We start from the raw sequence: 15,765 nt of genomic DNA on the forward strand, positions 1-15,765 counted from the left end.
TATTGACATGACCTAGCAGGCCAAGTTTAGCATGAGCCTCTCACACCTAGGAGCAGAACGACTGTCTGAGTTCCTGCTGTAGGAAGTGGGGCTGTCCTTGTCTTTGACAGGAATAAATAAAGAAGAGGGTGGGAAATATTTGGCTCTACTGTATCTGAGGTTCTTCTCTGTGCTGGTGTTAAGAGAGACCATGACATTCCTGTAGCTGTGGACCAGTTTGCCTCCGTCTGGTTTTGTCCATGGTGTTCATTGAATAAAAAGCAGGTCTGTACTTTTTTTAATTAATAGTTACATGATGTTGAGGAATAAAGTGATGCTTTACAACACATTGCATATATATATATATATATATATATGTATATATTGCATTGTATTTGTCATCATGACTGAAAATATCCTTCATTTCTGAAGTATCTCTAGAAAACAGTTTGTCAAAAAATATTCTGTGGACATAATCAGTAGGATACATTATAAACTGTTTCATCAGAAAATCATATCAGATCAGTATTTCCCCTACAGACCCTTTTACTGTCAGTCAACAGTATGATGTTTTTTGGTGGGCGGGGCTTAGCTGGAGGCAAAACAATTCTCCACAGACATTAGCTAACGCTACCTAGCAAGTTCTGTTGGCTTGTTTTAGACAGTGGAGGAAGATAAAACGAGTCTGTCTGAGTAGGGTGTGTTCGGAAATATTCATTCTGAGTGTCGGAGTGCACTCTGTACATACATTTGTCTAAATGTACCATTCAATTGTCCAGAGCACCGCACTCTCAGAGTGGCAGAGCGCACTCTCGGCTCTCTGTCTGGGGAGACGGAGCAGCAGAGCACGCAAGTGAATGTGTGACTAACTTAACTGTTCAGTAATTCATATAGAAATAATGCTTTTATAACATTTCTTTGACCAACAGGGCTCTCATTTTAGTGTAGAGCGTCAGACTGAATTTACAAACACACCATGTCAGGTCACTCATGTGGCCTACAGCCCTGTGGTTGAGAGTCGTGTTTTGCTTCCAGCTAACAAACTGAGGTCATTATGATGTCGGCCCTAGGGTCTAATCATTTTCCAATGACAGTAAGATCCATTATCCATTCCAATAAATTGATGTGTTTGACAAAATCCTGAGCTATAAATCTTGTGCTTTCTTCTTGGCCTCATGGTCGGCCATGCGTGTTAGAAAAAGGGGGTGTGGCCATACTGCAGTCCACTTTAGATGATGTGGAACACTGTGATTGACACCCCATCCTGTCCTTCCCATCAAATAAGTCTGTGCATTTAGGTCAGACAACTGAGTCAGACAACAGTAATCATAGATCTAGACATCCTAGAAAAGTTACGTCCACTAGAAGACGGGGGATCTGAACGGGTTAAACACTCCTCAAGACAAAATGGTGACGTGTGATATTGGGATATATAAATGAAATGGACTAATTACTACCATAATAGTCAATTATGAGTAGAGAGGTTGAGGCTGGCTGGTGTTTGCACGCTACTGAAAATAACAAACTATTTCATTGTAATATTCATGTCATAAAAGGAGGGTCTGCTGTATGTGGAGCAGATTTTGCATTTATTTGTTTCCAGCAGGAGGGTTTGGTGAACTTCCTCTCTAACCAAGAGCTGTCCAAATCCTGTGCTGAGAGAAAAACTGTACAATGCTGCGGTTGGGCTGCTGTCACAGCATGGCGCAAACTGTTGTTTGGACCTAAAAAAAAGACCTTAACACAAAAGTCAAAAACTTTAGTGATAAGGGGGCTGGTGCAGCTCCAAAAGAACAGAAAGAAAGAAACTCCCTCACTCACAAAATACTGTGGGAATGTTTAACTAGAAACCCTCCTTCATCACATCTGACTTTGCTGTTGAAATATGTCAGCCGCCCTCCAGAGTGTCTTTAACATCCTCAGCCCTTTATGACATAGATACATAATAAACAACTGTGCTGTGAAGTGGTCAAATGCAGCCGTGGGTTGGAGGCAGTTGAACTCTAAACAAAAACGACTTGTTATTTAAGAAGAATAAGACATACTTTATTAATCTCTGAGGGGAAACTCAATGTTCTCACTCTGTTGTCACATACACACAGGCCTGAAATACACACACATGCACAAACAGGACCTATACATGCATTAAATGGAGAGATGTCAGAGCGAGGGGGCTGCCCATGGACAAGTGCCCTGAGCAGTTGGGGATTCAGTGCTTTGCTCAAGGGCACCTCAGCAGTGCCCAAAAGGCAGACTGGCATCTCTCCAGCTACCAGTCCAAACTCCATTTTTGGTCCAGACGGGGACTTGAGTCTGCAACCCTCAGGTTCCCAACACAAGTCCCTATGGACTGAACTACTTTTTAGTCAAAATATACGTATAGTCGAAAAAGTACAGCCAGGTTATCTGTAATTTTTGAGCGACCAACACCAGAATTCCTAAAGTCACAGATGATAGGGCTGAATAGAGACGAGAGGTTTTGCAACCTCTGGTATAACAATTGGAGCTGCACGGTGGTGTGGTGGTTAGCACTGTCGCCTCACAGCAAGAGGGTGCCTGGTTCAATCCCAGGAGGGAGCCTTTCTGTGTGGAGTGTGTATGTTCTCCCTGTGTCAGCATGGGTTTTCTCCCGGTACTCCAGCTTCCTCCCACAGCCCACGTGCAGGTTAACTGGTGCAGGGTATATGCAGGAATCCTGAGGTTAATTTCAATACCTTTTTAAGACTTTTTTAAGACCTTCCAAAAAAAACCTTAAGACCTCATCACCACTTCAAGCTGTCGTTAGAAGCAACGCTTCTTTAACTTACTAAACAGCTGTAGTTTGCAATTAAATCTATGGAGCACAAACATACAACAGAAGTCAGATAAGATGAGAAGGATTTTTTTTTGTCTTTTGCTCCTCTGTTTGGTGCCTGGATGTGCGCCATCGCGTGATGTCGCACAGGTACGCCCACGGCCCCGAGTGGCAGTCCGAGTATGCCTACTTACACATCGTTGTTTGTAATAGTCGTGAAGAGGAAAATAAATTATACATTCATGGATACTTTTTGTAGAGGAAAATAAATTATACATTCATGGATACTTTTTGTCAAAGCTTGAATGCCAAGAAAATTTAACATTCATAAAATCGCGATTAAGACTTTTTAATACTTTTTAAGGGCCTTAATTTTCCGACATTTGATTTGTCAACTTTTAATACTTTTTAAGACTCCGCGGACACCCTGTGGTGACTCTAAATTGTCCGTAGGTGTGAATGGTTGTCTGTCTCTATGTGTCAGCCCTGTGATAGTCTGGTGACCACGACTGTGACACAAGAATCCCGATTTCGTGTGGCAACAGAAGTACTTTGGTTAAGATTTGGGAAAGATCATGATTTTGGTTAAATATCAATACGAAGAGGCCGCACGGTGGTGCAGTGGTACAGCAAGAGGGTTCCTGGTTCAAACCTGGGGTGAGGGGGTTTGAACCCCAGGGTGGGGGATCCCTTCTGTGTGGAGTTTTCATATTCTCCCCGTGTCAGCGTGGGTTTTCTCCGGGTACTCCAGCTTCCTCCCACAGTCCAAAGACATGCAGGTTAATTGGTGACTCTAAATTGTCCATAGGTGTGAATGTGAGCGTGAATGGTTGTCTGTCTCTATGTGTCAGCCCTGTGATAGTCTAGTGACCTGTCCAGGGTGTACCCTGCCTCTCGCCCAATGTCAGCTGGGATAGGCTCCAGCCCCCCTGCGACCCTCAAGAGGATAAGCGGTTATGGAAAATGGATGGATGGAATAACAATTGTCTGGGAAATGAGTATCATATTTTGTTTAAAAGTTAAATGTAAGCTTTGTGAACTGTAGAGAATTGTATTTGCCAAACTATTATCTAAAACACCCATCTATATTTTAATTAATTTCATTATTAATTTATTAATTTATTAATAATCAGAATGTCCCTCCTTTGTTTACATAACATTTGCTGTACTTTAGCCGTGCCACCATTTTGATATTACTTTATATCATGTTTGTTCTCCATATCCACGTGATCATGGTTTTGAGTCACAAAATGAAATGAAATTAACTGAAAGAAGTGAATTGAATTGAAATGAAAGAAAATAGCTAGGGATGCACTAAATTGTTTATTTTTTTCCAATATCTGATATGTCAATATGTTAAGTCTTTCAGCCAATAACTGATACCAGTATCGATATATCCACTATTTTCCCCACCTAATTTTAGTGATCATCAAGTCTCTTCTGCAGTGGAATTAACATCATGTTATGCATGCATACTCTTATCATGATGGCCCACCAGCAGATGGAAACATGAAATACAATACTTTTCAACATGTTGGCCGATTCCCATAGTCCATTTTAAAGCCGATATTGGCCGAGACCGACGTGCCGATATTGTTGCGCATCCCTGAAAACAGCACTAACATCTGTACAATCTAATAAGATATAGTTTTGGTAGCTGTCATGTTTTATTTCAAAGGATACTGAAGGGACAAAAGATGGAAACAAAACCTGTTGTGCCACAGGTGAATCTTGCTTTCACCTCATGTATAAGACTGTTTGGATGTCACTCTTTAGTTTCTATTAGTCACAAACTGCAGGGAAAAAAATACTCATTCCAAAACAGCAGAATTTAATTCAGTCTTCTGTTGCTGACACATTTAAGATTTAGTTTTTAAAAAAGCCATTTTTCTATACGAGAGCCATGCGACTCTATTGTGGTTCTATTATAATGCTGTGATGTGTATTAATATAAGAATAGGACTGGTGCTCATTAAAAGGTGGAGCTTATCAGCCAAGTTAAATTGCGAGAATGACAGCCTGGCAGGTTAGTATGCAAAACCACTTACCTGCTGAATAACAGGGAAAATGACTCCGTCAAAACAAGCAAATGATTATTTTATCATCTCATCACAGACCCATTTATCTTTTAGGGTCGAGAGTGACAGACATCTCACACCCAGTATAGGGAAAGATTAAGGACAAGCATGCGTGCCGGTGTTGAGGAACACAGCAGAGCAAATTAATTATTGATGGGATGCTTTCAAAGCCCATGGCGTCACTAGGTATCCATTGTTACCTCTGTTGTTGTTTGCAGCTCTTAGTGGGGCAGAGAGGATGGAGATGAGGCAGGCGGGGATAAAGACCACGAACTTAGCCTCTCTCCTCCCTCCCGTGAAGTGCATCCTGCCAAGGCTAATTTTCTCCTGTTTTGACCTCATTCTTAACCTCATTCTTTCTGGGTTTTATTCGTCTAGCAACAGTCCTGATGCATTTGACCACTGCTGCTAAAATGCAGATGATTATTGGTGTATTTGTTTTACACATAAAGCATTTTGGACCAGCGGATGAATGTCTCACATAGCTCAAATAAAAATGTCATCCACTTTTATTTATTCTTTAATGTCATATCCATAGGGAAATATAATTTCAAGTGACTTTTAGACTGAAGTAGCTGCTGAGCTACCTCTGCAGCTGAGTTTATATGTGGTCAGGTCGAGTGTAGACTACTGATCTGGAAAAGGAAGAAGCCTGTGCCCCCCCTTAAGGAATGGTTTCACAGCCAGGCACTGGGAAACAGCTCTAAAATACAGAGAAAATACCCTGTATTCATAGCAAGGGTGCCTTGGCCATGCGTGAACTGATGCTGATGACATTCACATGTAGCTGTGATGCCTGAGTGGCTTAAGTTGCTCTGAGGGTCTGTGTGGAGAAGCTTGAGGATGCAAGAAGGACAGAGACACATTTTAACCAGACAAATACTTTAGTGCTTTCTCTGTTGTGAGCTACGAGTGGAAAAACTTGACTGCAATATACAAGTGATGGTTGCGTCGGATGATGTCGGGAGGGTGAGACACAGGAGATGTTATTTGGGTTTCATAATGCCTGAGTTGTGTTATTCCTCTCTCCACCTAACACTGGAATCGCATTAAGTTTCAGCTCATTTTAAATGTGAATGTGAGGTTGTTTAAAACCTTTCAAAAGGCAAAACTCTTTTCACACTGAATATTAAAAAAGGGCAACAATCAATGGCTCATTTTAGTTACTAATAAAGTACATTGCATACAGTAATTACAGGTGACCGATCCCAGAGACTCAAAGCATGCAAGCTGCTTTCAGGTGTCAACACTGGTAAACACAGCAATACTTGAATGCCTTTTTTATGACAGCAGTGGATTTGAATACTTGTCACACATGAAGAATTTATTTTTTTATTATTTTTTAACACAGTCTCACTCTGACCTTGTCACATATCAACGTTTGGTCATGGTTCGGATACGATGTGCAAGGTACCCCGGGCGCGTTGGTTGTTGACGTTCTGGGACGCTGTGTCAAGTTCTGCCTGTTACATGCATCATCTTCTTTCAAAATACACTTCCATTTTTACAGGAAATTTACCGTTTACACATAGTATCTTTCAAAATATACAGGAAGTATAGAACAACTAACACATGTGGTTGGGTTTAGGGAAAAAAGAATAGGGTTTGGCTGTGTAATCTTACGGGACACAAACACCACTTTCCCGGGTGAAAGTCTGTGTTTGTTGGACCCATCCACAACCCCTTCCGGTCACCCTGCTCAGACTTTCGCCGCCTTAACATTCGTTCTTGTCCCGCCCCATTTCCCCGACACCACCGAGCACCATTAAACTCCAACGGCGACTGGCAGCTTATCATGCCGACGTTAAAGGACGGCTTTTTTCGTCAGCGACTAACGCTGCAAGTCACTGCCCAAGCGCCGGATTTCGACAACTTCGGAGTGAAACCAGGTTGTATTTTTATAATCCTCTGCACACTTTATTAGTTAAAATAAAATGCCAGGCACCTCAGGGCCAATATTTTGAATAAGCATTGCAAAACATCTATAAACTACAATGAACGTTTGCTTCCGATAGATATAGACATTCACTGATCTATAATAAAATATAAAGTAAAAATACTTTATGACCCTATATCATGTTGAAGTAATCAAAAATAACTCCCAGAGACAAACATAGGTTAAAAGTTGCAATATTTGGCTGATATAAAAAGCAAAGAAAACCATATGAGCTGATAACAGAGTTTGGTAATTGCTGATGTGCAATCCATTAAATAAGTGTTGTCAATAGGTACAACTTATTCTAATGTAGTTTTTCTGGCTGGACTCAGTGCAGGGAGCCATTCGGTGGTAATTAAAGGCTGTGTCCAAAACCACTCCCTATTTACTGTGTAATGCACCATATTCACTGTCCCAAGAAAGGAGTGCCTGGACACTAGTCTTGCTTACAATCTCACAATGCCATGTCATGCATATTGTAGATGAAATGATAGCGATTATGCAAAATTACTCCCATCTGCAATGACAGGAAAATGATGATGATGATTAGGAAGGGTCAGACATTTCAATTTACTGCTCACTATTGAATAGATTGCATGTCTTTTTATTATCTCGGCAACAGTGAGTGAGTGAACCAGAGAAAAGTTTCAGACAGCCGAATGCCCCTGTTGATACAGCGCTGGCTCTTTGTTAAGTTCTGTTGTCTCTGCAGACGTACCTCACCAGCCCAGTCACCCAGGGAAAATGTTGGCATTGTACATTTCTGCAAATAACTGATGTGTAACATTTTTACATTTCATATGTAGCACATCAATCATTTCATTTCTTTTTCTTGACTATCGTATGATGAAGACGGTCCTCGAGCACACTACTATCTCGCTCTTCAAAGTTTCATTTCTGAAGTGGCGTAGTTCAGATCACATGTGTATGTTCTCATCCCAGAACGTCAAATACCAACATTTTCTCATGCCCCTCTCTAGTGATACCAACGTTGAGGTCACCCTTTCGTTTCTGTTAGTGACGCACAGCTGTCTCCTCGGTCAAACTAGCTGTAATCGGTGGTTGAAGTTGTCAAACAGTCGTGGTTAGGCAACAAAACTACTTGGTTAAGTTTAGAAGTACGTAATGTCTCATATGTATGTCATGTTATTGACTTAGTTACATCACAGATGGACGTAAGTTATGTAACATTGCATTAAAACAGCACTGACTTGAAGTGTCACATTGGACATGAACGATCACGTGTCCTGGCTGAAAGTCTTTGTTTGTTTGCCCCAGCCACCATCTGCATCACCTCTCTAAGTGGCCTTTCCCACTCTTTATACTATATTAGTTGTTCTGAACTTCAAATATTGCTGTGGATGAATTTACATTGGAATTAGTTGGAAGGCCAGTGCATCTTAAAGAGACGCAGAGAGGCACCTTCAACATGGTGTGACATGCCAAGGGGAGTGACAACTTACTTATTTACTCCTCTTCATTCCCTGTGGGACATAAGGCTTCAATGAAGTCTTTTGATCCTTGGCAGCATGTTGAGCCTCTCCCCGTGATAGGTTCATCTTTTCCAACTCCAGTGTCGCAGTTCTTCACCAGGTGGTTTTGGGCCCTCAGGTTTTCTTTTGCCAGGTGGTGTCCATCTTAAAGCAACTCTCGCGATCCAGCCCTGCTCCATTCTTAGCACACGGCCTAGCCATCTCAAACGTCTGTGTGTGATTTCCTTGTCGATGCTCCGGCTACCTGTTTCCTCATTGGAGATTTTATTTGGCCAGAAGGTCTGCCATATTCACCTGAGGCATCCACTGTGAAAGGGGCGTGACAAAGTGTTGTGATGACCTGGGAATGAGAACTGGCTGTATTCGAACATGTGGTGTCACTGGCCCAAGATCTACATCTGAATTCAGATTTTTCTCTTGTTGTCTTCCTCGTATTTCCCCAGATGCCTAAATAAATGAATAATATGCAAACAAGATCACACCCTTCAAACTGTAACAAGAAGTGAGTGAAATCTTGTTCCACAAATGAGAGAACCCTCGCCCCCCTGCAACGTGCGGCAGACTAATGACTAACCGAGGCCTCTCATGGGTGAGCAGAGGCTAGTGTTAAGGAATCCATCCGATTTGCTGTCCTCCCACAAACCTTAGCTAATCAATGTACACCGTGGGCACTGATTACAAATGAGTCCTACAACTCAGCCACTAAAACTGAGTTAAAATGCGTTTAAAATTGACCTAATTGATCATGAAATGATCCCAGAATAATTGAGATCTGGTGAAGCTGAATTCAACTCACTATGTTAAAGAACAATTTGATTTTCTCTCACTCTGGCATCACATGAAAGACAGAGAAATGGGAGCGCTGGATTGGAGATGGAAGATAAAGGTTTGCTGCTATGAAATATTTACTCCTCCTGCTTTTAAGGCCCCCTGTGAAGTCTGTCTGACTGCGCCCGAGACCCCCTTTAAAATCACAAGGAGAGACAAAGGATCAGATCTGTATTAGACAACATGCAGGGCCTGCCTACTGCAAAAGGCTGTGTGTTATCAATGTGTGTGTTTGTCTGCAGTATCTGAAGCCCACAGTGCCACCAGGCTCTCAAAAGAGGAACTGCTGCTTTCCTATAGACCCCCTCCCTCCCTCCCTCCCTCCCTGTCTCCACTCCGCTCCCAGAGACTTAAATCTGATTGTATTTCTTTATTTGCCAGCGGCTTGTCACTGGAAACATCTGCATGTTGCTGGGGTAATGTGAGCCATTTCGTTTCAATCCCCCCCCTCAGAAGACATCCTCTGTTTTGAAATGTGTCCTCCGCGCGTGCGTCCGTGCGCCTGCGTGCGCGTAAACGTTTGTGTGTGCGCGCTAAGGCTGAAATCTGGACAGACAAATCTGGACAGATAAGGCTGGTTAGGAAAAGGGGCAGAGTCGAAATAAATAAACCAGCAAATGAACAGACTGCGGTGATCAAACACATATAGACAAACACAGCACACACACACCCACACATAGTTCTACCACACATACACACACACTTGAGTAGGACACCGGGCAGAGTGCGTTCCGCCGATCATCTCCGTCCCTCCCCTCAGCAAGCAGATTGCCTGTGCCGCTGACGACAGCCAGTCACACAGAGCTGTGAGTGTGAGGCTGTGGGGAGACTGCATCAAGGAGCGAGAACTGTGCGCTTGCATCGGGAACGGGTGCGTGGGAGTTGTTCTCTCTCTACCTGCCATTTGCATTCCTTCTTTATTCTCTACACTCATCCTCGGACGAGTTCGGGCGCAAAGGGAGTCCCATTATTACCCAGGGAGGATCGCGCCGTGTGTGTGTGTGCGTGTGGGTTGCCTGTTTTAACTACAGTTGTCATCTTTTAGATCCGCGGCACCGCCGCTGTGGAGAAACTCATTGGGAATCTGCAAGAAAACGGCTGCTTGTTGTCTTTTCTTCTTCTTGTGGCCTCTCCTCCTTCCTTTTTTTTTTCTTTTTTGAAAGCTGTCTTTCAAGGCGATGGACTTGAGATAGTGCGTCTCAATTTGAGTGTTGGTGGCTGGGAGTTGCCGTCGGGGAGAAATGCGAAAGGATGCTTGGCAGCAGTGAAGGCTACAGCAGGTGAGTATCCGATTAGGAGAGCAGATTACTGGGCTCAATCTCATGTCGATGCAGTTTAATAATGTGTGGAGGGGCTGAGGCCAGGTTGGCTATCCAGGATGCTGCGATCTCTCTTGGGCTATACTTTGAAGAAAACATCCCTCAGATATGTGAATTGTGCCGTGCCACTGGCGACGTCAGATCACACCAGAGGCTTTCCTAAAACTCCTCGGATCTCATCCCGATGTCACATCGGCTAAAATATCCCTGCAAGCCCGCGATGATCAGGGCAGAATCGGTTGACAGGACAGAAACGGGGACTTGAGTGTGGTTAGGCGCGTCCTCTGCAGGTAAAAATGCATCGCAGATTCCTAAATTAATTTATAGATATGTTATCCGTGCGCATTTTTACAGTGTAATCTGCTTTTCTGGTCAGTTCTCTGTCTATGTGGTGCTTGTCTGAGAGGAGGAAGGCTTAAACCATTAATCAAATGTAATTGTCCCGCGAATGAGAGTGTATGTGTGTGTGTGAGAGGAGAGAGAAATGGGGAGTGTGTGTGTGTGTGTGTGTGTGTGTGCAGGGGAGAAGGGGGGGTGAATTGCAAAAATGTTATCTTAATCTAGCCTTTATTTGGTCACGTATAGGCTCTGCTGAGATAACATTTCTCATTGTGTGGAAGTGTGAGGCAGTCGTGATCCTCCCCATATGCCATTTTATTCATCTGCAAAGATGGCTATCTGTTCAAATGGGCAGCGTATAAAAGCAAAGCAGGCTTCATGCTGCAACAGAGTCGTGCATTTTTATTGATCCCCAGAAACGACCTTTGGATTTTCAACAAAACACTGATGGGATCTATATATAGCTTCCACTGCAGCTACACATGCAGGACACAAGATGAAAACTTGGTGTGTGTCTGTGGTGCCACACGCCGTCTGTTGTTTGTTATTCAAGGCAGCATTTGCAGAGAATATATGACAATGCCCCCCCCCCCTGAAAATGTTCCCCTTCCTTTATTGTCCAGCGCTGCCTCTTATAATGACACACAAAAAAACAGTTGCGGCAGAGTATCAGAAGACTGTGTGATGCTGTGCCTGCGGACATTCATAAAGTGCTGTAGCTCTATTGGTTATAAATAGCCGGAGGGAGCGGACAGCCAGATAGAACAGGAGCAGCCTCCCGTAGCTTGAGTAGCAACAGCAGCAGCAGCAGCAGAGCAGCCTCTCCCGGCTTTATCTGGGCTCACAATCCAAGATGATAGATAGCTGATACACTTTGAGATATCACACAGATGCACGGGCAAGGGTGTGGCACAGGAGGGCTTGATGGGTGCATTATAGCCTGTCCCTGTGGGTGCATTGGAGCCCATCCTGAGTTCTTTGATCTCCACCAGTGTCATTTGCTCCCGTTATTAAAAATACCTTTGGCATTGTCCCTTTGTGTCTTGGTGGTACTCAACTGTAAGTTCAGAGTGACCTTATCACACGCTCTTCTTTAAGTATCACTACATTCCTATGGGATTTTTCTTTTCAAACTTCACTTACATGCTTAAAATCCTGTGTCTGTTAGATTTTACTGTTGTTCCATTTGATGATTGAGATGCTGCTGACTGAATCATGGCTGCCGTACAACAGCCAACAAGAGGCTGCTGAGGTGTGTGTTCCGCTTTGTCCAGACGCCCTGGTCGCCTTCATTAAACAAATGTGCGGCCGCTGACCTTGGCTATCTACGAGTTGTCAATAGGATTCACCTCTCTGCCCTGCCATGGGATATACGACACAGTAACAGAGACCCCTCCTCCCCTCCTCCCTCCTCTCCTACAACATTATGCTGCTGTTGACATACTATATTGAATTACAACACGTTGATCAATGTTTGCAATAAGCTAAACCCTCTACATAGTTGCTGAGATAATACAGAGTATCAGATGTCACTGGAAAGTCACGCACCCCATAACAGCATTATATTTCTGTGAAGTATGGTAACATCTTGGCATGTTTGTAATTTAATCACATGCAGAAAGAATGGAACAGCAAGCCAATAAGATAAGAGTGTGTGCAGCATTTTCATAACTCGTGAAAGATCAGCTTCCACATAGATTTGTCAGCAGACCGGGGCAGAGGAGCAGTCGAGACAGAGTGGGTGGTGATGGTGTGGACCATGATGTTAGTGCATGCTGACTGATCACAGGCCTGCCTTCTCACAACACACTAAATGACCAATAGTGTTAGCGACATGCTAATGCTGGCTTATGACGCGTTATCATGTCTCTTGGAGACACTCACCCTGAGTGTAAAGCTGACACCTACCGCACTGACAAGGTGTTTATTAGCTCCCAGTTGTGAGGTCATGATGCCTACATAATTCAACAGTGACACAGTGCTGGGAGTTTTTGCCCATGATGGCAATTATGTTGTTTTTATAAGACTCCGGCTGCCATTCCACTTGATGCCACTGCCTTGATGCGTAGATGCCCGGGGCTGGATGGCATGTTTATAAAAGGCCTGCGGTGGGATCATAGTAGCTGTTTGATGGGAGGGGGAGGGAGCTCCTTGTTCACATGTCACTGTTGTCCTTGGTGGTTGCTGAACTACATAAGCAGGAAGAGCAGCTGCAAGTGCTGTCTAAAAGTCATCAGTATTTTTTTGTCTACCTTTCAAAGGTTCAGCAGGGCAATCTCTTTGAGCAGAAGATGGTTCACCTATTGTGAAAGTGTCAGTGTGGCACAACTCCATAACAGTAGCAACACATTTATTTTGCGCGTTCCCTCAAATAGAGTGGAACTAACGCAACACCACGTGTCTGTTTCTTGTATTGCAGCACCTGGTTGTCACGCTCAAGACATGTCTCTGCACTGATGAAAGAAAAGAAATGGGGTTTTGTTCTTTGCAACAGTAACCACTCCTTTACCGTTCTCACATAGGTGATAGTTTTCAGGCCTCTTGATGACCAATAATTATAAAAAAGCACATGTCCTCTGCTACAAACAAACATGCTGCTTTAACAAAGCTCTGTTGAATAACTACTCATTTATCCTGGGGTCCTACAGTAAATACTGCATTGGATAAACACACATTTGGGCATGCAACCAATGCTTTGCCCTCCATTTTACCTTCATCAGAGTGATAGTGGCTTTCACTGTGTCGTTCCCGGAATCAAATTTGTCCAACTGTGCTTGCATTGCCCTTAATCTTGTAATGTTGGATGCATTAACATAATTATTGTATACACTAATCCAGAATTTACACAGAATTGCTAACCTTGTATTTATGGCACCAGTGATACTGGCCACAAAGCTGCAGATACCACATTTATAATATACAAAAACAGAATGTTCCGTGTGGTCAAAGCCGCGTGATGTTATGAATTGTTGTAGAAAATGTCCACAATCTACTGTGACTTGGCTTTTATTTTAAGTGGATGTTTGACAGGTACTCCAGGGCTCTTACTAACGCAAAGAAAAGAACGAGAATATCTGAAATTACGACTAGTTATGGAATATGAAGGAGTCTTGCTAAAGGCATGTTAGAGGCATGTCTTAATGCCATACATTTACATGAGCCTGTAGGGTCCATTCACCTTTAAAGCATTCATATAAGAAAAGCTGGTACAAGTGCACCTAATTGTGATCTGAGTCACAGTGTTGTGGAAAAAATGTCTTTAGAGGGTTTCTGCAAAGGTGCCTTGAGAGAGCCATTTCACCTTTTATGCTTGTGTGGAAAATCAAAGTGTCCACAAAGAAAAGCTGGATTACCACATGTTTTCAAATGGCAACAGCCAGCAAATGACCATTGCCAGGAATAACATTACTGGAATATCATCCTGTCATAAACTACTTGGAATCCCTTGGAGGATGCATCATTAAAGAAAAAAAAAGGCATTGATGGTGGACAAGGTTTGGGTCAAGGGTTGGGGAGGTGTTATTGTGCTTACTAAAGCTCCTCTCCAACCCTCTGGAGAGGACATTTGTATTCACAGCATAGGGACTAATCAGTACCAATGCTGGTGCCCCTGTTGCCAGGCAGACTTAAACAAGACACCCGTCTTTTAGATGATTGTGTGAATGGCACGTATGTCATTCTGGTAAGCTGCTAGTGGGCTGTAAATCACAGCGGCGGAGGCAATGGATGGCCTCAGACTGACAGCTTTGGATTGGAAGCTAGAGCTAACACACCTAAATAGAAGTTGCCGAAGTAAGTGGTAAAAAGCGCCCTCTAATTTCACGTTTAGTGAAATATGATGATTTTCTAGTGTGAATTCTTTATCCGTTGTTATTTACAATGCCCCCCTTTCCATGTGTAGACAATGAATAGCATTGTCACATTTGATATTCACACATACATTTATAACTGGAGTCTGAATAAATTGTTTTGCAGCGGTAATGATTAGCATTGTGCAGCAAAATTACAATTACGTTGCATCTGTTCTTCTGAAAGCATCTATTCAAACCGTGCTATTCAGTGGCGACTGGAGACCCAACAGTGGGACAACAGCAGCTCCACTTATGCAGCCACACTTGAATGGAGCGTATGTTATTTTCCATAAGTGGGGACAAGATTTGTGTTTCTGCCCCACCTCCCTGATGTAATAGCTGTTAGAATACCCTGTTGAGATCCAGAGTTCACCCAGTTCGGTGTTTAGGTACTGTACTAGCACTCTCGACTCTCAATTCCTTTGTCTAGTAGGCTGACCGAGGATCTACTTAGAAGTGAAGTTGTCATTTACACCAGATCTGCTACAGGTTTCTGTGATTTCAAAAGCTAAAGATGACTAGAGCTGCAACAATCAAGGTTGTCAACTACTAAATGAATCACCAACTAATATGATAATCAGTTTGAGTAAATTTTTAAGGAAAAAAAGTCTAAATTTTCTGATTCCAGCCTATTAAATGTGAAAATTTACTGGTTTCTTTACTCCTCTATGACAGTAAACTGAAGATCTTTGGGTTGTGGACAAAACGACATTTGAGAGCGTCATCTTGGGGGATCAACATTTTTCACCATTTTGTGACATTTTATAGAACAAAAAATTTAATCCATTAATCGGGAAAATAATTGTCAGATTAATTTTCAGTGAAAATAATCATTAGTTGAAGCCCTAAAGACGAATAAATCTAAATCATATAAATGAATACATTTTCCATTTCTTGTGGATATTCATTCACTCATTCATTTCCGTAACTGCTTATCCTCTTGAGGGTCGCAGGGGGGCTGGAGCCTATCCCAGCTGACATTGGGTGTGAGGCGGGGTACACCCTGGACAGGTCACCAGACTATCACAGGGCTGACATATAAGCCCTTTTAAAATAGGAATTGTGCAAATTTGCAGGAAAGCCCAATCAGTCTTCTTTCAGCATTGGCAGTATAAAAACAAAATCGGGGAGTGCGGCAAAATGCTGCC

General features: G+C 42.9%; 1 protein-coding gene across 3 annotated transcripts in view; it reads left to right on the top strand.

The window, feature by feature from the left end:
- lingo1a (leucine rich repeat and Ig domain containing 1a) overlaps positions 1–15,765 on the top strand; it is a 204,465-nt gene that overhangs the window by 158,644 nt on the left and 30,056 nt on the right. The window contains exon 1 of one of the 3 annotated variants that reach the window (XM_050072682.1): positions 9,760–9,979. The exons of 1 other annotated variant lie outside the window; for it this stretch is intronic. The gene's annotated coding sequence lies outside the window, so the exon portion shown is untranslated. Of the gene's footprint in view, positions 1–9,759; positions 10,389–15,765 lie in introns of those variants that run through there. One more of the 3 variants, XM_050072681.1, reaches the window with a different exon arrangement.

Source organism: Epinephelus moara, chromosome 20 (genome assembly GCF_006386435.1).
Source record: "Epinephelus moara isolate mb chromosome 20, YSFRI_EMoa_1.0, whole genome shotgun sequence".
NCBI lineage: Eukaryota > Metazoa > Chordata > Actinopteri > Perciformes > Serranidae > Epinephelus > Epinephelus moara.